The 25,641-nt window shown below is 40.6% G+C and overlaps 1 protein-coding gene across 7 annotated transcripts in view; it reads right to left on the minus strand.

The window, feature by feature from the left end:
• Positions 1–25,641, minus strand: part of TIAM1 (TIAM Rac1 associated GEF 1) — a 176,710-nt gene that overhangs the window by 111,134 nt on the left and 39,935 nt on the right. The window contains exon 1 of one of the 7 annotated variants that reach the window (XM_033146904.1): positions 3,834–3,994. The exons of the other annotated variants lie outside the window; for them this stretch is intronic. The gene's annotated coding sequence lies outside the window, so the exon portion shown is untranslated. Of the gene's footprint in view, positions 1–3,833; positions 3,995–25,641 lie in introns of those variants that run through there. 7 annotated transcript variants of the gene reach the window in all.

A 25,641-nucleotide genomic window follows, 5' to 3' on the forward strand; every position in this document is an offset into this window, starting at 1 on the left:
CACAGGTAAGCATGCACAGACTGCAGCCTTAATCAATGCCGTTTCTATCGTGCACAACCATGCACTTTGACATGTGATAACTCTGGATGTCAAATGGTCAATTTAAATCAAAGGCCTTGCTTCACTCAACCAATAAAAGAAAGCCCAGCACAAACATTAGTTTAAATTCAGGTTGGGAAAATGAACAACACTGATTGTGAAATATTACTAACCTAGACACTGAATAATAAACCTCATATTTCTGAACGAAATCCACAACAAAAGCTAAAGCATTGGGGTCAGATCCAATGCTGTTGTTCTGTTAGTACAGACTGCCACTTGCTCAAAAAAACTACATCTTCTCTCCCCTGGAACTCTCCCACACTCTCAAAATATGCCCCAGAGGATTGGAGGACCCAGGAGGCAGATTCTGAGGGCGCTCAGGGAAAGGAGATGAAGGGGAAGTCCCAGGGCATGAGTGGAACTTTAGACACATAAAGTTGGATATACAACTCATGGTGTTCTTAGAATTTTCCTGGGGCTAACCTGAATGTAATTTCAGAGGGGAAGCTACATTATTCAGCTGCAGCAAAAACAATGAGTGATTAATTTTCCAACTATTTGGTGTAGATATGTTTAGTAAGGCCATGGTTATGCAAAAAGAAGTATTTTATCGTTCTAAGAATATGCACATGAACATACACACATACGTGTACTATGATAATCTCCTTCACAGGCAGCTTGCGTTCTTCATTTCTCCACTGATTTTTCAATTTTCACACCACTGCAAACACTTTACCTATAGCCCCCTAAGGCCCTCCTCCTCCTCCTCTTCCTCCTTTCCCTTTGACACAAACTAGACGAGAGCAGCCCAGCACACAGAAATCCTCCTCATCAAAGTCAGCCTTGCTGCCACAGAGGCATATCCAGTGAGTAGCTGTAGGGGCAGTGATGGGATGGAGAAGGAGTACTACAACCAAAACCATCACAGGCTTTTTGATTATCCAACCTTACTTACCAAGCTTGATGGATTAGGGTAGGGGTAGCCAATGTGGCACCCTGCAAATGTTATGGGACTCCAACTCCCATCATCCCCAGCCAGCATAGCCAATGGCCAGAGGTGCTAGAAGTTGCAGTCCAGCAACATCTGGAGGGACCCATGCTGCCTGACTCTGGATTAGAGATTTTTAAAATTAAACATAAAATTCTCTTCCCAAAATCCCAATAAAAATGGATGTACCGAATACCTACTTAAAACCCCATTAAAACAGCTAAAACGTAACGAATTCTAGGCAGCCCTTGTATGCACTTAACCCTGGTCCCCGAAAGCCAAACCTAATAAAAAGGACTTACAAGTGCAATAACAGTCGATAATTTATAGGCACTAGTCATACTGATGGCTGTAAAATGCAAATTGTTATAACGCACTCCTGTGTTCTGGGCCACTAGGGCACTTTAAATATTTACAAGTTCACAAGACGGAAAAGAGTATCATTCATTATCCAGAAACACAAGCACAGTCGACACTGCAGTCCCATGGAGAAGTCCTAACTATTCCAAATCAAAAGCAAAGTCTAGCAGCTAAGTTACAGGTAGGTAGCCATGTTGGTCTGCCATAGTCAAAACAAAACAAAATAAATAAAAAAAATTCCAAGAACAAACTTAGTTGGTCTCTAAGGTGCTACTGGAAGGAATTTTTTTATTTTTTATTTTGTTCTAGCAGCTAAGCAAGTGTAGGCACACACTCCTAAGAGGAGAAAACATTCCCACCAACTGCAACTGGTAGAGAACAAATTACAGCAGATCCATTTAAAATTGGTTTTGAATTTAAAAAGGGAACAAATGCCTTTTTGCTGTCAGCATTCTCTTCATTTGCATTTTCTCACAACAAACAGCAATATCATATCCAACTGGCCTTGCCATTTCGTAAAGTCATTATTAGAGTCTTGTGCTACCCAAGATTCCTATATAAGAGAGCACTTAAAACAACAACAACACACAGCTAAGAAAGGGAGTCATGTCAATTTGACCTTTGGCTCATTTTTAATTAACGCATGAAGGAAAACACAGAGAATCTGACCTTTCAACATTAAGGGGTAAAGGGCATACCAAAAATAAATGCCAACAGGTGCAAAGAGAATGACTGCAAAGCTACAGGTTCAGTAGTATACCTTGCATGTATTTTATGCTGACACAGAGCTTGATCCTATTTAGGCCCATACAAAAGCCAAATGTTCTGGTGGGAACAAATAGCTCTTTCCTTGGTCATGCATTTCAGAAAGGTAATTAGCTTACCTTTCCTCTCTGGTGAGAATCAGCTGTAAGCCCAGCAGACATGCCTACAGTTCAAGTCTGACAAAGGGAGATGATTCATAGAGGTGACATGCTATGGTCTGAGCATGTTCTAAAATAACGAGTGACACATACCAGTTGGGGTAGGTTCACAGTAGAGAGTTTGACTGACAACACCCTTGCCAATAGCCCTTGAAGGCAAAACAATGACTTGTTGGCTCATGCCTGCAGTATTTTGAGAACAGGCCTTTCCAGACTCTCGCTCATCCTATTAAACGGCCAATGAAGTTGAGATAGTCTGGTAGAAGGCTTCGCGTGTATTTTGTAATGAGGGACCAAAACCCTTTTCCTTTCTTGCTACATTAATCCTAGCTAAAATGCAGTGTTTTTACTACCTGGGCTATACGGTTTTGCGCGCAACTTGCAAACTTTCCATATAAACACCTAAATGGCACTCCATTTATATGCTGGGTCCAGACTTTATAGTCGATCCTGAGCATGTTGCCAAGAATACACAATCTCAGAGTAGCAAAGTATTCAACAGGTTGCTTCTCATCTCAAGTAGTGCAATATAGGTTGGAACAAGTTTCACTTTTAGTGAGACACAGAGAGCAATTCTCTCACCTCAGTGACCTGCTGGTGTTTCCAACTGCATCTCTTTTCCTTCTCCCTACAACTGCCTGAAGCACTGGGGGTGAGGAAGAGAGAAAGAAAATAAACTTCCCCATTTACCTGCTTCCAAGAGCAAAGCTATAGACAAGTAGAGAAAGAAAGGGAACAGCAGAAAAATAACCAGGGGGAAGGGATTGACAGCAGAACTAAAGGCACTGACCTGCTCTGCTGGCTGCTGTCCCCAAGTGTACAGTGTACTACCGGTAAGTCTTTTCTAGAGTTGCTATACCTGTATTTCAAAAAGCAAAAACTAGGACACCCTGAAAGCTGTTGATCTTTTTTAAGGAAGAGCCCAAAACTGATTTCCCTAAGATTCTGGACAAAATGCCGATTTTCGGAAATTACTCTGGATGTCAATTCCGCCTTTGAAATCCCGGTAATGTCCGGGGAAATCTGGATGTATAGCAGCCCTGTCTTTCCCATGCTGTATAAACACGTGCACACACCCGCTCTTGCTCATTACCCATAAAACTAACTTCATCCTGCAAATTTCTCATGGACCGTCAGGCTTGCCACATCTAAGTGCTTCAACTGTTCATGTACTAAAAAATTTAACGCCCAGGAGTCCACACATATTGATAAATAATGATCACCTGCCATGTACTTCAAAATAAACCTTTTCCACAGCATGGGTTAAGGCTACAGCTTTTTCTGGACACCTCCTACGCCTGACAAAATGCATTTGGACTAATTAGGCTGATATAAGAAGAGCAAGTTATATTAATTCAACTGTTGTTTTTTTGCTTCTATCCCATTCCCTTCCCCCCCCCCTTTTTTCGAAGCTGCTTTGGTACAGAGTCACATTCACCTACATTAAACACCTGATTGATGAATACAGTATTACAATTTTATATCTTCCTATTAATATCAGCTCTGGCAGAGTTCCTTACCCTAATTATGCCAAAAGTCTAGATGAAGAGTATCCTTCCAGATTCCCAGACAAACTGGAGACAACATGCTCTTCAAAATGCAATCCCGTATCCAAGCTTTGGGAACTGACTCTGTGAAGTGTTTGATCAACATTACCCTGTCTGTGTCCACACAATGCTGAAGAAATCTCTACCTGACACACAGGGTGGGGAAAACAGGGTTACGCAGCCTACTCAGTGTAGGTGCATGTTTAAACAGAACACTGGGAACAGACACAAGTGAACCCTAATAAATGTCAACAGATTGTCACACCCTGAGACACCTGCTAATTAGCATCCACTGTCATGTGTTAACCCATTGCTTAAACGCTATCATCTGGAGCAAAAGTAGGCTTGGGAGTAACTATCAGAGCATTTGAAAGGCAGGCCATCCTCTCATTTGGGTAGCAATGAAATGTGAAATTTTAAAACAAGGAGCTGACTTTACTGCAGATCATTAAAAAAAGCTTTTAAAGGGAGAGAAAACCGGGGAAACAGTAGCAGACCACTTCAAGCAAAAGGAAAATACAGGTAATGGTTGCAAGTGATAGGAATTAGGAGCCCAACAACATCTGAAAGGCCACAGGTTCCCTAACTCTGGCACAGATGTTCACCTGAACAGATCCTGTTGAACTATACAGTACTTATATTTGCTAGGGCCAGTTCATGGGAACATCAGTATAGTATAAGTGTGAATTACCTAAGTGTGTATGAATCTGTGCTTATATCTTCAGGTTACCCCCCCCCCCAATCTGAAATGCCAGATTTCCAGCCATTTCATTCATTCTTAGCCAGTAATAAAAGATGCTGTAGTCTACTCTTTCCTGCAAAAATGAAAATAGTTAAGAAAACCTTTTTACAAGCTATAGGAGCCCTAATGACTATGATCCTCTCTTCTCTTCTCTTTTTTACATTTTATTGGGGAAATGTTTTAGGTACTAAAAAGAAGATTTGTGAAGCCACAAAGTTCTTTATACTATTCAAAAAGAAATCAGAACTAGTCAAATCCTGATTCCCACCCACCACCCACCCCAAGGCATTAAAAGTACACCACTTCCCTGTAATGACAGAGAAGTTGTGGTCTGAAAAATATGGTTAGAAGGCCAGTTAACAGATCCGTTTGGGGAAGCGGTAGGTGCCTCTGCTTTTTTCCTTTTTAGTGTTTGTTCTCTGTACCTGAATTTTCCTCCTTGCAGCAGACTGCAAACCATATTACTGGGGAATCAAAGGACTGTGGCTCAGTCACACTAGGGCTAGGCGATATCAGCTTTTCAACATCACAGCATATCACCAGCCAAACATCACTGTCTGGTCTGGTGATATACCGGTACCCCAATGTTGAAAAAGCAAGCTACAGTGAAATTGCCACAGCTCTCACCGCAGGCTGGGGGATCCTTTAACTGCTCAGCTGAGGGGAGTGGCAACTGAACACTCCTCAGCCAAGCAGTTTAAAGATGCAGAGGGAGGAACAAGATGTATTGGTGCCTCTGTGCAGTATGATATACTGTATCGCTGGCGAAACCACCACTGCTCCTCAGTCCCTCTGCTAGCAATGCTCACAGGAGGAAGTCACCAGCAGAGGGACTCAGGAGCAGTGGCAGTTCCACCAGCTACAGGTAGGTAGCTGTGTTGGTCTGCCATAGTCAAAACAAAATAAAATAAAAAATTCCTTCCAGTAGCACCTTAGAGACCAACTAAGTTTGTTCTAGGTATGAGCTTTTGTGTGCATGCACACTTCTTCAGATACACTTCTTCAGTTCTTCAGTTCCACCAGCGATATATTGCTGAGTGAAGTTGACATGCTCCTCATACGGGTCCTGGGCAATATATTGATATGTCGCCCAGGCCTAGAGCAGACAGCCCTAGATTCAACCCTCACCATCTCCAAGTGAGGCTGAGAAAGACCCTGATCTGCAAATACTGAGGGAAGAGGAAAAAAATACCCCGCCCAAAAGCCCATTCACACATTTTTTTCCACACACACTCCATTCCAGCTTGCAGCAAAAGTTTTCCCAAATCAGGCTAGCAAGCCATCCTGCAGACCTCTTTTGAAAAAACCAAATCACTCAGCTGTGGGTTTACAAAAAACAAAAACCCTGCTGTGTGCATTCAGTTCTTTGGCAACATGTAAATGGGCTTTCTGGATCCTGGCAAAAGCGACAGCAGAGGCACATCTGCCTTTGCCTTCTAATCATTAAAGCGAGCACAAATTTGTTATGTATTACTCCAACCATTGCTATGAAAATGATTTTTTAAAGGGGTGGGGAGCAACAAAATTGTTTTACATAGTGGTGCTGTCTTCAGAGACAGAAATATTTTGCATTTCGGTAGCACCTCAGAAGGTATCATTGTTATGTGGATGGAGAAATACAGATCAGTTCCAAAATTTGCTTAGCAAACAAGTGCTAAAAACAGGACAGACTGTAGCCAGAAATACATTACAGGCTTGCAACGCAAAGAGTTTGCATCAGTGTTTCAGACAGATATGGCAGTTCTAATGGTGAGGGCTAGGGTATGGGTTATTTGTACAAGGATAGAAAGTCACTACTAAAAGGTAGAATTCAAAATTTCATTCAAGACAACAAATTATGGTTTGCAACTCCACTGCAAACCAGGATCACATCCCAGTATACCGTTTTGGGGTTGCAGAGCAAGCACAAACCAAAGCTTATTATTTTGGATAAAATATCCCAATTATAGTTCTGCTAGGCATACAAGATAACCAATCCTGCCTCGTCATGTGAAGGTGGGGAGTGGGGAGGATGGGACAGTACACTTTAGCCTTGAAGAAAGCTTATGGCTTTTCTCAAATGAAGAAGGGGAAATAGACATACAGAAGGGGAGGTGGTTGAACATGAGCCCAAAGCCGAGGTATGATACTAACTATGGGACTTAGACACCAGACCACTTCATGCTTTTTACAGTTTTCACACGAAAGCTAAAAAGAAACCAAAGTGTGCCCCTATATGGCTGTGCTCTAAGAGAAGGCTGCAGTGTTTGGTAAAAGAAAAAAAGAAAAAAAGACTTCTCATCCAAGGGTACACCACCCCAGTTATGTGAAGAACCTGCACACCGGTGCTGCTAATAAGCTGATGGGTGTTTGCAGTAACTTTTCTTCTAGAAAAAAGGATTCAGGAACTGTGTACCCTTGAGTAATCCCAGAAAAAAGCACTGGGTGTTGTGGGGGTGATGTGCCAATGGTAGTTCTTCTCTACACAATCAAGTCAGTGCAAGCAGTGCTGCTTACAAATGTTATAGTCCCTGCCTAAAGTGCTACCGGGCAGAAGTGATTTTCAGGATCCTCTTCATAAGGTCTATGAAATTATTATTATTATTATTATTATTATTATTATTATTATTATTATTATTATTATTACCCCACTCATCTGTCTGGGTTTCCCCAGCGACTCTTATTTAGCCTTCAGAGAAAAAACATTCAACAGCTATCGGACGATTTGATTAGAAAGGTTTTTATTCTGATGTCTACCAGTTACATGGAACGTATCTGTCGGCTGAAAATGGCAAAAACAGATTTCTGGCTTGCTATCTAGGAAAAGATAATGATTAAACTTCCCAGTAAACACACCTGATTAAAAATAAATAATTTGGTTCATCGTGCCTAACTACTTTGAAATTTGATGAGTGTGTATGTGTATATATACTCTGTGTGTGTGTGTGTGGAGAGAGAGAGAGAGAGAGAGAGAGAGAGAGAGAGAAATAGAAATAGAGAAAGAAACACACACAGACACACGCATATAGAGGCTAAATAGCATGCCAAATATTGCAAGTTTTTCATTATTAAATCAGAGCACTGAGTTCAGAACAATTAGTTATCTTGCACGTGGGTTTCCATTTGGAAGTCTTTAGAGGCTGCCTGCTGCCAGGCTCTTCTGGAAATCCAGCTGGCAGTCATGAAGCTATTCCTTCATTTGGTTGCATTTTGTACTTGTATCTGCCTTCTGGGTACAGAAGGCAGCGGGCGAGGGCAGTGGGGGGGGGGGTGTAAATATGTACAGACCATAGTTTGATTCCATATAGTACTGTTTCATTTTAGTCAAGTTGCTCCTAAATTTATATTCATCCACAAGAGATTGTGGGTGGTATCCAATGGTGACTGACTGTCTGCTGACACAAAGAAAATCAGTCACAGTTACAACGCATCATCAGAGATCTACAACCTCTCCTAGACAATGACATTTCTCTTTCTCAAGCTCTGGGAGGAAGACCTTTCATCGCCTACAGACAGCCACCCAATCTCAAACAGCTCCTCACCCACAATAATGCCACAACAGGACTCAACATGGACACTGGTACCAGAGCCTGCAATAAACCCAGATGCCAACTTTGCTGCCACATACACCCGGACAACACCATTACTGGCCCCAACAACATCAAACATACCATCTCAGGACTATTTAATTGCTCATCTTCTAACATTGTGTATGCCATCAAATGCCAACAGTGGCCTTCAGCTCTCTATATTGGACAAACAGGCCAAACCCTACGCCAAAGAATAAATGGACATAAATATGATATCAGGAATCACAAGACAGAGAAACCAGAAGGAGAACACTTCAGTCTCCCATAACATTCTATACAAGATCTCAAAGTAGCTGTCTTACTACAAAGGATTTTCAGAAATAGACTGGAAAGAGAAGTTGCTGAATTGCAACTCATTACCAAACTTAAAACCATGGAGAGATCTGGTCTGAACAAAGACATTGGATTCTTATCTCCTTATACATGACAAAGCTATCTTTAGCCATCTCACCCCTTGCTTTTTCCTGTAAGACCAATTGCAGTTGTTAACAGTCAACAGGTTTTCCACACCTATCAGCCAATCACACATTCCCACCACCCTTCTGAGTAATACCCCTCCCCACTCTCTCACTATATATAAGGGTCTGGTGACTTCTGTTTCAGTGTATCTGAAGAAGCATGCATGCAAACGAAAGCTCATACTTAGTTGGTCTCAAAGGTGCTACTGGAAGGATTTTTTTATTTTTTATTTTGTTTTGACAAAGAAAATCAGTCAGTAAAACAGGGAGGGAGACAATATCTGGTGATTCTCTCACTCCACACACAGTGCCTCACACCCTCTCTAAATCTGCTCCAGAGAGGTGGAGACCACACAGGGGAGATTTAGGGAGATTTACGGAGAGGGTTCAGGGTGCTGCAGGAGATAGGATTGCCAAAAAATCTTTCTCCATTCCACTGATGAGTCATTCTCTTTGTCTATGTCCTCCTTCTTGACATTCTTCTTCCAACAGGCTTTTGGGAACTGACTCTTTTTAAGGAAAGGCCTGGAACTATGATGTTTTTATTGTAAAGATCTGTATGTAATAGACCATATATATTAATGTTTTTTATTATTATTGATTTTTTCTATGTTTAAGCTGTAAACCACCTTGAATCCCTGTCAGAGCAAAAGACAGAAAGCAAACAAAGTGTCAGATCATGTTAGACATCACTCATTGTTTTTAGATAGACACTTAGTGATCATCATTCTTAACAGTGTAACTGGCGTAAAACACCTTCAGCAGCAAAGTGAACCCCTATAATTCAAATTTGTAATTACATTTATCTTGCGAAACTATTTCAACTATTTAATATTTCGCAACTCATAATGCAAGAACAGAAACATCTGTTCTGTAGCTCTTATTTTCATCCAACGACAGCTCTTTTATAAAATTCAGTAAAAGCATCCGATCCCACTTATACCTTACAATCTGGAAAGAAAATTGAAGTGGTCTCAGTATACTTCCAGCAAAGGCCATGCTTGTTTCCTCATAGAACAGAAAGACTTCCACACTTATATTATAAGCAGGCAATCCCAACACCAGTGCAGTGTAGACAGAGGGCCTTTCCAAACACCGGTACTCTTGACAGCCCATTCTATCTCAGCAGTTGATTTAAGTGGAAGGCAAAAGAGAGAGAGAGAGAGAATGCCACAGCATACAAATGAAAATCTGAAAGGGTCTCTCTTCCTTGTGTTTTAAAATAAGAGATCTGGCTCTGTGGAGGTGACTCATGAGTAGAATGCCTTATGTGCTGAAGGCTTGCAAAACTAAGGCCTGAACATGTAAATTAAATTGTCAACCTGCGTTGGTTTTATTACAGGCAACATAAATGACTGTTATTGCTTTTATTCTGTCTGCAATTTGTGTACAGCAATCAGCATTTTAAAGCTATAAATATACAAACCTTTTGCTTTGCTATTCCATATACCGTATATACCCGAGTATAAGCCGACCCGAATATAAACCGAGGCACCTAATTTTCCTACAAAAACCTGGGAAAGCTTATTGACTCGAGTATAAGCCGGTTCACCTTTGCTGCTGTGGAGGAGGAGGAGGAACAAGCAGCCCGAAAGCAGCCCTTTGGGCTGCTCCTTCCTCTTCCTCCTTTGCCAAGTTTGCATTTATGTGAGCAGTTCAGGAATGGAACAAGCTGCCTGGGGAGAGTAAAGAACCGCCGTTCTTGTACGCTTCTTAAGGAATGGTTAACTGGGGAGAGCGGGTCGCGGCACGAGCGGAGAGAAAGGGCTTCTTTCTCGCTGCCCCCACCGCCCGCCTCACTCAAGTATAAGCCGAGGGCAGCTTTTTCAGCACAAAAAATGTGCTGAAAAACTAGGCTTATACTCAAGTATATACAGTAAGATTTAGTGTGCGGTGGAGCTTGGAGAGGGGCAAGTAACTCGGTGGCTGGAATGGGTAATCTCATTTCCTCTATTAGCACAATGAAAGAGATGCTGTGAGGAGAATGGCATCAAATCAAGGTCTTTTACACACAGACCAGTTACCGGTATCATGGAGTAACTACAAATCGTGCGTTGCATCCCTAGAGCTACTGCCTATGTAAAACGCTTCTTGAACTCCAAAAAAAGAAAAAGAAAAAAATCAATTAGATTTCATAAGCAGCACAGCATTACTGAGAGTTAGCTCTGGGTTGACAATTTAGGAAGGCCATTTTTTCCAATGTCATCTGACTCCTAGCTTGAAGGCTGGCTTTACTTTCCCTATCACTGATCAAAGGAGGAGGAGGAGGAATAGGAGGAGGAGGGAAAAGTTTGGATTTGATATCCTGCTTTATCACTACCTGAAGGAGTCTCAAAGCGGCTAACATTCTCCTTTCCCTTCCTCTCCCACAACAAACACTCTGTGTTGTGAGTGGGGCTGAGAGACTTCAAAGAAGTGTGACTAGCCCAAGGTCACCCAGCAGCTGAATGTGGAGGAGCGGGGACGCGAACCTGGTTCCCCAGATTACGAGTCTACCACTCTTAACCACTACACCACAGCAGCTTTGTATTTAAACTAAACACTTTCTGGGTAGCCACAGAGAAAAACAAAGAATTACATACAGGGAACTGAATGGGCTAGTGAAGGAGGGACTGTGCACGCCCTCCCTCCTCCAGCCCACTCAAAAGGCAAAATGTATCAGCTGGTTCAGGAGGAATGGCTCCAATATGTGCCTAAGACCAGGCCCCCTGGAAGCTAAAGTGGTAGCTCAAACATTCAAAGACAATCTTCCCTCAAGAAATAGTTTTTGCTTGGAACATGACAAGCAGAAAAGGTTTGTGGTATTTGCTGTTGTTCTTACACAGCTGCTATTTTTCTTTCTCAAATCAAGACTGACCAAGAGGCGAGCCCACAACATATATGTGGGTTTGCGAGTAATATACGTGAGGCAACGTGAGGGAGGGTTGAAGCCAGATAGTCCTCCCAGAGCTCAAAGCATCCTGAAGGAAATGCAAGCACTTGCTGGGAGTCAGTCTCTTCCACAATACCTACAGCCCATTTAATGTGCATATGTTGACTGTCCAACAGCTTAACTAAATAGCCTTGGCCCAGCCTAGAAGTCCAATAACCATTTCCAAAAATGAAAAAGGAATGCTAAGTTCTCGCAAAGAACTGGCAGGCATTTTGACCCTAAAACAGATTCATTTGGCAGTCGGCAGAGCTGATTTCTAAGGAACTAATTTCAACATGAGTGTGTTCAAGGCAGAGCTGCCAGACTTGACACATGGGAAGTTATAATGATACAATTTGAGTGTGTTGTTTGAATTGTTCCAAGTACACACTTAAAATTATTTTTAAAGGCTTTTAAAATTGCATTTATACCATAATAGTTCTTTTTAACTGACATCACCACTATATTTCATAAGGATAGTATTAAATCCTGTATTTCTGAATGGGAATGTAACAACGGAATATTGGTTTGCTTAGTATTAAGTATTTTTGAATTTTGTTTGGGGGCATAAATATTGTTTAAAGGTAAGTCACTGAGAAAGAGCATACTCCCAGTGTTTGTGTGGTGGATTTTATTTATTTATAAAACTTTGGTACAGCTCAACACAAAAAAACATTCTGAGTGGTTTGCATAGGAACAGTAAATAACAAAAATAACAGTTCCTAGAAACTAAATAGAAATGAGATAGGCATAAAGAACAACTGTATATAACAACTTAATAGTGTACAAAAAAATAAAGCTTTAGAGCCAGAGTCTAGTAAAGGTTAGGTAGATAAAAGTTTCTAAGACACATTAAAATGTCATTACTGTCTCTGCCTTATGAGTTACCTATGAATTACCACCCACCTTCTGAATCACTATCACCAAGAAGGCCCACTTCTGTATTGTCACACAGTGACAATCCACTGGTTGTCAGAAAACCAGCAATTTCTTCTTGGAAGATCACAAAGATTGGCTTGATCTGTACCAGAGGATACTGTCTACTAGGTATCCTTGTTCCAAGTTGTTTGGTGTTTTAAGAACCTGTGACCTCAGCTCACCTTTGGTACTGAGAACTAATTCCTATGTTAAGAATGTGGTCTAGAGGGACCACTAATACATCTTTTGCAGCTGGCTTTGATTGGTAGGCTAGATCTTGCAAATGAAGTAAAGCCAAGCAGATTTGATTAGCTGAATGTCTGTCCACTCTTGTTCTCAAATAGGCTCACTTTTCTCTTTACACCACCTCTTTGCCAACTCCCCTTTTCTCCATTGTACAAGTGTTGACTTTGAATTACCATGGGTGTACCCCATCACAGATGTCCTCTCCCCGCCCCGCCCCCACCAGCATGGATTTCTCTGCAGGTGGGAAACAGACTGCAAACAGCTAGTATCTGGAATTCCCCAAGGGGCCACAAATTGTTAGGGAAGGGATTGCAGCCGGCCCACAATCCTTGTACAGGCTTGCTCTCTGACAATGAAAAAATAGCTAGAATTTTAAATCAAAAGCACTACATACATTGAAAGGAAAAGAAACCCAATGCTACAAGTTTAGGTATGCAAAGAATGCTGCCCTTGGTGACCTGAACAAATTGCTTCTAGACCATGAGCCAATTCAGTCCTACCCTCCCAGCACACCAGCAGGGAAGTAATTATCATCAACTTAAGTGAGCAAGTTCTTGACTTGAGAGCATCCAATTTAATACTGAATTCAAGATGCAGGAGGGAAGCCTGACAAGAAACTGACTACCAGTGTTAACTGCATGTGCAATGGAGAACAGAGCTCAGGATGGTTCAAAGACGGCACAGAGCGTGATGTAATTTCCTAAAGAGCACATCTATAATTCTACACAAAAGACTGCTGTAGACCAGCTGTGTTAACACCATCTTGTGAGGCTAATGTTTAACCGTTGTGAGAGGAGTAATGGAAGTCTACAAGAGCCTTGCAGAGCTGTACTTTTTGGTAGCATTTCCACTTATTAAGGCATTAATATTCATATTCACCTTAATTCCCCAAGCTTCTTCCTTCTTCTACAATGCTTCAGTGGGCATACTGTTTTTCTTCCTGTACCTCCCCTAGAGTTCCAAACTGGTGCCAACACTGTTAATTTCTAAGCACTAACAAAACATGTTGTCTTAGACTGTAGTCGAGCAAATCCTGACTAAATCTTATAAAGTTTAAATTTACAGGTATTTTCTTGATTTTTAAAATAGGCTTTAGAGATACAATAATCTCATGTGTCTGAATAGGCTGGGAGATACGTGAAGAATTTGGTTTGGTAACAGAAGTCACAAAAGGGCTTCCCTAGATTTAAATTACACTTGACAGGAGAAATTCTGTGGTCACCTTAAAACCCTCCAGGGAGATTCCAAAACTCTCCTCAGTAGCTTCGAGGCACACTTGTTTCATGAAAAAAATCACGAGGCACACCACCATTAGAAAATGTTAAAAAAATTAACTCTGTGCCTATATTGACTATATATAAAGTAATTCTCTTTCGAATTTTTTAATTTTTCCCATGGCACACCAGGCAACATCTCGTGGCACACTAGTGTGCCATGGAACAGTGGTTGAAAAACACTGTTCTAAAGCTTCTGTCAGGGTGTTTGGTGTGTGTGTGTGTGTGTGTGTCTTCTTCCTCTTTATTATGACCCCCTTTCAGATGTTTTAAATCATCTGCCAGGACCACCATTTCATCTTTTTTCCCCTTTAACCATGAACAGCTCATTCAAAATTTCCTCTCACATATTCCAAAGCTTTGATTATCTTTGCAGAACTCCTCTTCATATCCTCCAGCTTGCTGGTTGGTAAATGCCATCAAGTGATAAAATATAACAAGGCCCTTGGCACTCTGCCCCAACATGGCCTGATTAAAGCAGCACCACCATCTTCTTTATTGTACAAGTTTATGTCAGAAGCCGTTTTTTAAGATATGAACTGGCTCCAGTCTTTAAGATTATTACTATTTACTATATCCTGCCCTACCTCTCAGAGAAGCCTAGGTTGGCAAAACCCACAAGCAACAAAACCATCAAAATATCTAAAAGCAATTCCAATACAGACACAGATTGGGGAAAATATCTACTTGAAAGGCTTGTTAAAAGAGTAAGGCCATTAGCAGGAAGCAAAAAGTCAACAGACATGGCACCTGTCTAATATTTAACAAGAGAAAATTTCAAAGGTGCCGTGACACTAAAGGCTCAATTCCTATATTGTGCAGAATGGACTTCCTAACATGATGGTATCTTCTCATGGAAGAGAAGTGATTGTTGCCCGGAGGAAAAGAATGGAGAAATCCAAGGTTTTAGTGTAGCTGCGACTGGCTAATATAGCATGTCCACCCAAAATCAAAAGGTAGCGGCAAAGACACGGGTGCATGCTCTTTCTAGCTCAGGTTCAATTTCATGTAAAAAAACAGCTGTGTTTTTAATGGGTAATTAAAAAAGAAAAACCCTCATAATTCAAATGTAAATAAAACTTATCATTAGTATGTGCATTTTGCTGCATGGTGGGGGAGGTTATGGTTGAGAAATTATGAACCACACGGAAAATAGCCCATTGTTGCTATACTAATATCACTGGGGGTGAGGGCTGTGAGAAAGCAGTGTATGACAACCCTGCAGTATAGTCTAGTATTGTTACTTAGGCCATTGGTATGTTGGACTTTTTTTTAAGGGAAATGCAATGGGGGTGACTGTTTAGACTGAAGCAGCAATATGGGGGAATGGGAGAGATTATTGATTTCTTTCCCATGCACTTGGTGGGGTTCTGTAGTTCAACAACATCTGGAGGACCAAAGGTTCCCCCCCACCTGAATCAGATAATACTGAGCTAAATACACCAGTTATATGTCCTGATATAAAGCAGCTTCCTATGTAAAATCATCCTGTTATGCACACATGCACCCCACTAATATGGGAGCTTCCCATATGTGATGGGTCGGGACTGAACCATGAACGAAATATTTTAGGAGTTCCCTATGCTATAATGTAGCACTGCCTCTAGAACTCCCCACACTATAGTGCAATCATATGCATGATTTCTCAGAAGTATATTAGCATAGGATCACAGCGCCTTTATCTTATGTTTTCTTTTTCTTTACCACCATCTTAAAATTGCTTCATAACCCATTTAAAGTTTATTTATAGAAATCTTTTTTATATCTTTTTTATTTAAAAAATTCCTTTTTACGAAATTGTATTTGTATGAACATAAAGGACAATTTGTTATTATATTCGTACAGAAGATTTGTATAAAATTATGTACTTGTTTTCCCTTATTTTCCTTCTTACTTCTTCTTCTTCTTCTTCCTTTTTTTGTTCCAGCTTTTGTATTGAATATTGTTGTATATATAGACTTTTTTTAATTGAAGCTAATAAATATTATTTTAAAAAATAAATTTGCTCCATAACCAGTGATGCCTAGAATCTTTAAAGTGCCTGCAAAAAATGAAATTCATTGCTTTTCACATCTAAAACCACAAGCCAAGTGCCACCGGGGTGTGTGTGGCTTACATCACTTTGAATGTACCTTTGATGGGTGCAGAAACTTATGCCTAAAAAGGAACACCTGTGTTCTTAGCAACCAGGCAGTCTGAATCACATTGCTATATTATACATTTGTAAGTTTACATCAACGGAATATTGGTGAGCAAATGTCTGTTACATCAAGGTCAGATTGCTAAACAATTTTTTAAAGTTGTTAACAGTACTTATTTTTACCTCCAGGAAGGGGGGAAATGATTCAAAGGGAACAAACTGGGAACCAATCCTCCCGAAGAGAGATCATAGGATACATTTATATAGCCATGTTTATTCCAACAGAACTGTATCAGTTTAACATACCTCTCAATCACGACACACTATATAGCCATTTAAATATATGGGTAATGCTTCCCTGTCTTCCCACAATAGCCATTATCCATCATCTTTCACTCAAGGAAACATGAAATGTTTTGAGCCCTTACACAATTCCCTACATAGTATTTTCTTCCATTTATTCAACAGCAGGGGCAAAGCAGATCTTCCATTAATAATAAGGCAAAGAAGATTTCAGAGGACTGTACAGACTGTGATGTGCATGCTGATTTGCAGGATTCAGGGAAGTGCAATGCAGAAGGCAGCAGGCAAGCTTCTCAACTGCTGTGGCTGCCAGGAGCACAGCTCAAGTTCAGCTGTGACCTTAAAGAGTATCCACCAACTCTTTACATGGTAGAAAGTAAAACTCCTTTAGCACAGATTCGCAATAGGAGGAAAAATAAGTCCCTTTTAACATTGGGTGGCCTACCCAGAACTGTCATTCTGCAGAGCAACGCCAACAACACACTGCACCCATCCGAGGGAGCTTTGAATAGAAGAACAATCCTTCCTTGTGCCAGAACTGCTGTGACAACAGGCATTTTGCCAACACTGAATAAAGGAGTGATGTAACAGTAATCAGGCTGATGGACCTTCATCAGTAATACTCAAACGGTGTGCCCCTGATGGGTTACCTGTGGCCCTTCAAATACAACTGGTTGGCCAATGCTCAAGGATTCAGCAATACCTGGAGAGTCACAGGTTCCCCACCCTGTTCTATGCCCAACCATCTATGAAGCAAGAGAGAACAGTGCTGGTCCCCATGGTGTGGCCCTAGGCAGCTGCCACTTCACTTGTCTTTTGGCAAGGCATGGGTCATGAAGCGCCCTGATCTAGATTACAGAATTATCTATTCCTGCCAAACATTAGTGTTATAAAAATTCTCCATTTATTACTGACCTTCCATTCTTGCATGTATGATGCGCGTTTTCTGCTTCGGTGCAACACCATCTGCTACCCCAGCAGCTGCACTTAACACCCAAACTTGTGCCCAAATGTACTCTTCTCTGTTGTCCTATTTAGATCAGCAATGAAGTTCTGTGTTCCTAAAGCCCCACATTTAATGAATTGTTTGGTTAGTATCCCCAATCATCTCTATACCTTTCTTTTAATATTAACTGTTTTAGGTTTTGCCTGTCACAAACAGCCACTATTTAGTAGATTAAAAATGAGTATTTGGGACAAACCCAAAACCTAGTTTGACTGGTTCACTCTATGCAGAGCCGGCAAATACTTTATATTTGTCCTTGGAAACAACTTTTTGTGCAAAATGTATCTCCTCTGAAGCAGAAAATTTAATTTTGTGAAGTATGGTACAAGAAACTACAATTATCACAGTCTTGCTTTTGTATATATCAACACAGACTGGCCTCTGCTTTTCCTGGACCCAAGGCCTGCTCCTGAGACAACAACTTTGCATTTTAAAAATTAAATTCAGGAATCTCTCTCCAACGACGTACTCCTTTTGAAAATAATGGGTTTTTCTTTTCTTTTCAAGAACACTGCACCTTGAAATTTGGTACGGCCAGTGAGGATCATTTTTCTGTGTGTAAAATGGATTAAAGCCACAAACCCCTATTGCCCCAGAATAATCAACACCAAATTTTGTTACTGGGCACAATGAATAATAAAAAATGTATAGGTTTTTTTTATAAAATACATTTTGCTTGATGTTTAAAAGACACAACAACAGTGTAGCCCATTGTTCAGGCTAAGCATTAAAGACAGGAAAGCATTTCCATAACAGCATTTGGAGGGGGAGAAGGAGTTGATGCGGAATTGCTTCAGCTGATCAGTTCCAGCCCCAGCTATGTGGTCCTCACCATAGTAAACCACTTCCACATGGACTGCCACCACACAGGAGCATTTTTAAACAGTGCTCACTGTAATGTTTTAATCCACTTTGAGTCAAAGGTTCCTGCACTTGCTTTCTCAAATTGCAGCAAAATCACACAATGCATACAACTCCCCTTTTAGGATGCTCTCCTTGGGCAGTTGCCAGCCATGCCCAACACTCTGGCAGGGCCCGCTGCTGATGCCTCCCCTTGTCCCACCTTAGAAAACTTCTGACCTAGCATTTCAAACAGTACCCTTTGAATTTCCCACAATGGCCCTGGTTTAGCATCACCCTGTGAGAGGATGAGTGTTGGCTGGAGTACTGCCAACACAGCCAGGTAAGCCTGCCAGAGCCCATTGAAAGAGGAAGGGCCCACCAGAAGACACTTTGTTCAGGCCCCCTTCAAACCTGGACACAGCTCTGCCTCCTGGGTTTCCCATTATTATTATTATTATTACTATTACTATTATTATTATTATTATTATTATTATTATTATTCTACCACCCTTCACTTGAAGATCACAGGGCAGTTTACAATATACAAACACAAAAATCCACACCATAATAACAAACAAAACAATAATCCTACGCAAACAGTTTAAAAGGCCATATACTGTTTATTAGCCAAAGGCTTAGCAAATAATGGGGGTGGGGGGACCCTGCACATAATGCTGTTTTATGTTATCAATCAGCAGCAGTGCTTCAGAGAACCTTACTTTCTCAATTTCACTATTCAGTCAATAGCATTCATTAGTGACTCCATGTATACACAATAACCCTTCAAAAAGTTAAGCAGCAAAATGGAAACCCATGCTGTATACCAAATGGCTGTTATGTTCTGGAACATCCTTGCACTTCCTGTAACCTGTTCCTGCTGGCAACCAGGAATGCATGTTTGGGGTGCTGATTTTCTAAAGAAATGACCTGCATATGTCTTTAAGAGCACAAACAACTCCCCATTAACGCTATTGTTTACGCAAATGGACTACCAGCTCTTCCACATTTAGATGTTCTGAATCATCTTCATTTATCTGACATAGTTAAAACTTGTTGAACACTTTTTTTATCTTTCTCCGTACGTGGCTGCTGCACTGGCCTGCCTCTAATTACCCAATCCATTTTACATCACCTCATTTTTTCACATGGTAGTCTCATGTTATCCTAACTAAAATGAGAGGTAAAAAAAAAAAAAGTTTTAAACAGAGGCAGCTAACACGATTTGCAGAGGGGTCTGACCTATGACCAAGGAAATACTTCTGGTCACCCAGGACTCTAATTTGGGCAGCACTGGGAAAAGAAAAACAAAAAAGTAGACACAGCACTGGGTTAGGTGGAGAGGTTTAACCTCTCCATCTAGATAAGCTTCCCTGATGAGGATGCAAATTGCCACTTCCCTGATGAGGATGCAAATTGCCGCCTCCCTGGTCATCAGACTGAGCAGCATGGGGCGATAATCGCCTGCCCCAGCTCATCTGGGTTGGTGCCAAGGGTGAATGTGGTCTTCCAGACAAAAATGGTTAGCTACCCCATGGTTTTATAGAAAAGTTGTCTATATAATGTCAGTGACTCCAAGAGCTGCAGTGAAGGAATAAATGCTGCATTTTAAAACCAAATAATTCAAATGCAACAAAACAGAATAGAGAAAATGTGAGTATTATTAAGCATCCAATATTTACATTACCCATACTCATATTTACATATTAATTCTGCTAACTTTCATGTTTGCTAAACAAATGCTTGATATACAATAAAACACATTATCTATTCAAGAACTAACAAATTATTTATTCCAAATTTGATTTTGAAAATTCTTTTTATAGTTCCTTGAAAAAACATGATTTATCATTGTCAGATTTAACTGGAATTATCTTTCTAGAGCAGCTATGCTAATTTGGTCTGAAATGACTGCTGGAACAAACCAAAAGCCTATTGAGTCCAGCATCCCATAACACACACAAATTTGTGTTATTTGAAGGAGGGGAGATGCACACACAGAATGCATTATACACTGTTATTGAATCAAAAATCCCATGGCTATCCACTACAATCTTCAAAGATACCGGAAAAAGTATATGGTTCAAACATTGTACGGGTTTTTCCATAAATTTGGCTTGCATTGTTTCATCTGTCCAGGGATGTCACTTTGCCTTTATTTATAAAGCAGAATACTTGCAGAAGGTGGTGAGACTACCAAGACTACTACTATACTTTTGTCACGGTCACTCTCTCAGACCTGAGCAGCACCCCCGGACGTTTAACGGTCTATTGGTAACTGCCCCAACGACATATGGTATCTCCGCTGCCACCAGCCAGTATTCACTCTGGCAAATGAATAACTCACTTCAGATTCAGATTTCGGTGAAAATAAAACATAAGTTTCTTTATTGTTTGTACAAAGCGTAATGGTTTCAAATGACTTGGTAAAACGTTTAATATAACTGTATGGTTATTCAGATAAGTATATTTCAACTCTCAACCTAGTATTCCAATAACTATCCCTATGCCTCCTGTTTATTATTCACTCTGCTCTAGCTCTGCTCATTAGCTCTATCTCCCTCAACTCAACTCATCTGTCTTATGCTTACACTGATATCCTTTATGCCCAAATTGATTACATATCCAACACTTAATTTCTTTGGAGTTAGTGTAATTAGGTTTCCTCCCCTTATCTTCACATATGGTGGCAGCAACAACTATAGCCCTGTTTGGGTATGTTGCTTGCATATGTGTTAGATGCAAGCAGGGTGAGCTGTCCCCACCACTACCATGCGCCTTACTCTCCACAAGTTGAAGGGTGAAGCCTGAAGAGGGGGCAATTTTCTACTTGAGGAGCTCCCACCAAGTGACATGGAACTCTGCAAAATTGGCATTCAAATTCAGGAGGGGAGTCTCCACTAGAAGGAGGGGGCTTTCCACTTCAGATTTCACCCTGCAACTCATGGACCTTGGGGGGTACAGGACAGCAATTTGAGGGGAGGCACTATCATGCTCATTCTCACATGCAGCCTTTACACAGGACAGGAGCAACATACCTGATCAACCTCAGACCTGAGTACTCAGAATGCAATGCCTAGTTCTTTTATTCTCAAGGGAGGGAGGGGGAAGAGAGAGAATTTAATCTGAACCAAAAGTGTGTAGGAAGAATATTCAGCATGTAGGAGTAAGAGAATAATATTTTAGCAGGATATTGCAGCTGTCAGAGACAATTCTGAGACTGCACTCCCACACAAAGCAGATGCATCTATTCACTTCTGATTTTAGGTGGTGTTCAAATGTTCTCCCACTTCCCAGTTACAGAAAGTGCTCAGAAAACCTTTCCTCTGCTCATGAGTATTATGCTTCCACTGCTCTTCCACCTTCTGAATTTTTTGGAAAAAAATAATTTTTATTTATTAAATTAAATTCATAGTCTTTAATACATGTACAACTTTGAATATTTACACCATTAGATATTAGTTTATACTTATAAATGCACATGCTCTTTTCTTATATTAATTAAACTAGACAAAGATATATTAAAGTAATAATTCACCAAACTAAATTCTACTAAACTAAATCATATAGATATAAATGCCAACTTCCCGTCCTTTCCTGAAGTACTTTACATTTACAGTGTTGAATGTACTTAAATTTCTAACTATAATTTCTAGTACTTTCTTATAACATTTCGTGCCATATATCCTTATATAATAATATAAGCTTCTGAAAATGAACAAAAATGTAGATTAAGTTTATAATTTAGAAGTTGGATGTTTGCATTGCAAATTTCAAGAAGCTTTTTGCCTTTAAAGATGCACACAACTCATTTCAGAGTTTTGTTACCCATGGCAAAATTAAAACAAATTATGATTTAATGACTACAAGTGTGTTGCTCCTGCCTTGCTCCTGACTGTGCTATACAGGAGAGAAAACATGCCAGAGTCCGGCTTGCCATGAGATGTGAACCCAGGCTCATGGCTGGTTTCTCTTCAACCCAGCAGTGGTAAGACAACAAACCTTTGTTTCTCCTTCTGGTGTCATCATCATTACAAGCCTTTCCTCTCGGCTTCCAGTTCTGGTCTGCCTTAATGGAGGCAGCCACCATGACAGCGGGAGAGCGTAGGCGATGGAAAAACAAGGATGATAGAGGGAAAATCATTATTGCAAATCCCCCCCCCCCAGGACGGGCTTCACTCGCAGTCTGTCTCAGTACCTGGCTCTTGCTCCAACATGGAATGTGGGGGCCAGGGAGGCACTGAGTGCACAAGCACTTTGCCTGGCAAAAACCCTCCAACGCCGCCATTGAGAAGCAGAGGTTCTCCTGTTAATTAGAGCTTAACTGAACTAAAGTACAGGTATGTGCTAGAAGAGATAAGATCACAAACTGCAGAACAAACCAACTGCAAGGACTTTAAGGTTTGAATCTGAGATAAGACTTCATTTGGTGATACTTCTTTCTTCCTTTCTTCTGTCCATACTTATCTATTTCTAAACTGCTAACCCGGCCTGCAAGGGAGGATGACATTACATCTTCTACTGTACAAGCACCCATATTGTGGATATGGGCAAAAGAAGAATTTTAATTGGCATGCAGCTTCTGCCCTGCTCTTAGTCCAGAAGCACAAATTTTTCATTTATTTTATTACAGCATTTACCATATTTACTCGAGTCTAATGTGCCGTCAGATCTAATGCGTACCTCAATTTTCAAAACATTGAAACCAAAAAAAGTATCTGCTGGCAAATATAATGCGCATCAGCAAAAAGTTCACTCTTTACAAGAATGAATTTTTATTAGTATCTTCTACATGGCTTCCTCTCAGCTAGTCAGTGCCCCTTGCAAGAATGAGAGGCTGCATCTTATTTCCTGCTCCGAATAGCTTCCCCCACAAGTGAAAAAATAAAAATAAGAGGCTTTTCCTGGCACAAAAAACCACAAAGCAAACACCTGACCCACCACAAAACCCTGGCGGCGGCAGGATTTTGAAGGAGGGAAAGACCCGCTCAGTTTAAGTTTAAGATTTACCGTATTTACTTGAGTCTAATGCACCATCAAATCTAAGGCACACCCCATTTTTCACGGTGTGATTTGGCAAAAAAGGTATGCATTAGACTTGAGTAAATATGGTACGTCCCACCTTTCCTCCACAGAGCTCAAGCTGGCACACTGTTCTTCCCACAGTATTTATTTGGTTATTTATTTCCGTGTCTATCCTGCCTTTTCCCACAGCACAATGTGATTGATATATAAAAAAACAGACTAAGGTAATCATCATACATATCTACGATGAAATCAGTGTGAAAAAATCATCATAGGTTAAAGTCCTGTTGCTTTCAATGGGAACTAAGTGCAACAAAAAGGAAGAAAGCCCTATTGTACTCAGTTCTGCTTATTTTTGAGCATGCAGGCAAAGCATTCAGCTGTGTTTTACTCTGGATCTAACCCAGAATATTATCTTAACCTGCTTAACCTCAGCTATTAAAACCCAGCCCAACAAGGAAGTCTTGCAACGACTCTTGAAGGGCATGCAGCTGGTTGTTAAAATTTACTGCCCCTAAGAAAAATGTGTTGTCAGTAAGCAGAGAGTTCCACAGCAAAGACCAATTAAGTCCATCCACATAGATACAAACTCACATCTGTAAGACAGCAGCTCATAAGAAAATACAGACTCCCAGACCCCTGCTAAGGAAACAAGTATGTCCAGCTCAGGAATTCTCACCTCTAACAACACTGATCTGTCCCTTAGGTTCCACTTCTTGGCCTACTAAGAATTTTTCAGAATGGTACCGGTAAGTAGCCTCTTGATAAAACATCCCAGTTAAGTGTAATTGCTCAACTGTCTGACTAGAAAGATCCTTATTCAAACCCCACTCACACATGAAGCTCAGTGGATGACATTGGAACAGTCACTAGCTATCAGCCCAATCTACACCACAGGGTTGTTGCAAGGGTAAAATTGGGAAGTGGCAAGCATGTGTGCTTGGAAGAAAGGTGGGATATTAATGTAATAAAAATGGTTGCTGCACATGTTTAATTAGAAGCAAGTGCCACACAGTCACTGAGACCTATTACCAAGTAAGTGTGCCTTACAGCCTAAATTCCCAAATAGGGAACAGAGCTTGAATATGCACATGCATCTCTAAAGGGCATCTACACAACACACAACACTCCTAAATCCAGGCGTGATAAATGGTGTTGTGATGTTTTAAACAAACAGATCTTGAAATGCTGGTAGATGTCTCAGTCGCCACACTATTATTACCATCACGGCAATAACATGCTTACTGAGATGCAATAAAATGGGTTGTTACATTAACAATAGCCTCCACGATAAAATAATTTGCCACCTTCTAAATTATCACAAGGAAAACATTGTGCAAGGGAGTCCCAAGCTGCCCTTTAAAATGTGGTGCATCAGCTTTGGCTCTGGATACCTGTACATGAGCACAGAGGACATGGATAGGAAGAAAGAACCAAAAAAGATACCCCTTATCTGGCAAAAGGGAAGCACCTGTATTTCCTCCTTGAACACAGGATGGGTTAGATCCAAAGGGACTTTGGTATGAACTGAAGGCACTTCTGCTTGTGCAAAGAGTGTTCACAATTGTACACAATTACACACCTTGATCCCCGTTACAACACTCCCCGCCCCCCACACAATCGCTTCTCATGCCATTCCAAAGGGCTTCTCAGCCCCCAGGAGCACCTTTGGGGGGCACAGAAAGCACAAAGAGATATAGCTGGAAAGAACTGATAGAGAACTCATCTTGTGGTTTAACAGAGCAATATTTCTCTTAACAAGAGCTAACTATGGCTTAAATTGGAATACAGGTAGAATCACTTTCTTTTATTTAGATGTTCTAATGGTGTCCATATCAGAACAGCCAAATAGCTTCATAAACAAGCCAAATTAATAGTAATTCAGTAATAAATATTACACTATTTAAGGCTAAGATGTTGCATATTGCTAAACTAAAGAAATTAAGAGCATATGGGGGAGATATGCTAAAAAAAAATACAGCTTAATTTTCATTCTTAGCTTTAGACTTAATGTAAATTATATATCTAATCCCAACTATGAATCACTACACTGATCACAGAATCATAGAACTGCAGAGCTGGAAGGGATCCAGAGCGTAATCTAGTCCAACCCCCTGCCATACAGGAATCTCAAATAGATCATAAATGACAGATAGAGCAGCTTCTCTTGTTTTAGATACCAATATGGAGATTAACAATATCACCATGTAGTAAGCATGTCACATGTGACTTGGAAGAGATTTCATCTGTGTTGCTGAGAAGAAAGTAGCAGAAAGCATTAAATGTTTTGTGACACGTTGGAACAGCTTGCTATAAGATCAATGATCAGAGAAAGGAAATCCTATGTTT

This window comes from Lacerta agilis, chromosome 4 (genome assembly GCF_009819535.1).
Source record: "Lacerta agilis isolate rLacAgi1 chromosome 4, rLacAgi1.pri, whole genome shotgun sequence".
In the NCBI taxonomy this organism is placed as follows: domain Eukaryota; kingdom Metazoa; phylum Chordata; class Lepidosauria; order Squamata; family Lacertidae; genus Lacerta; species Lacerta agilis.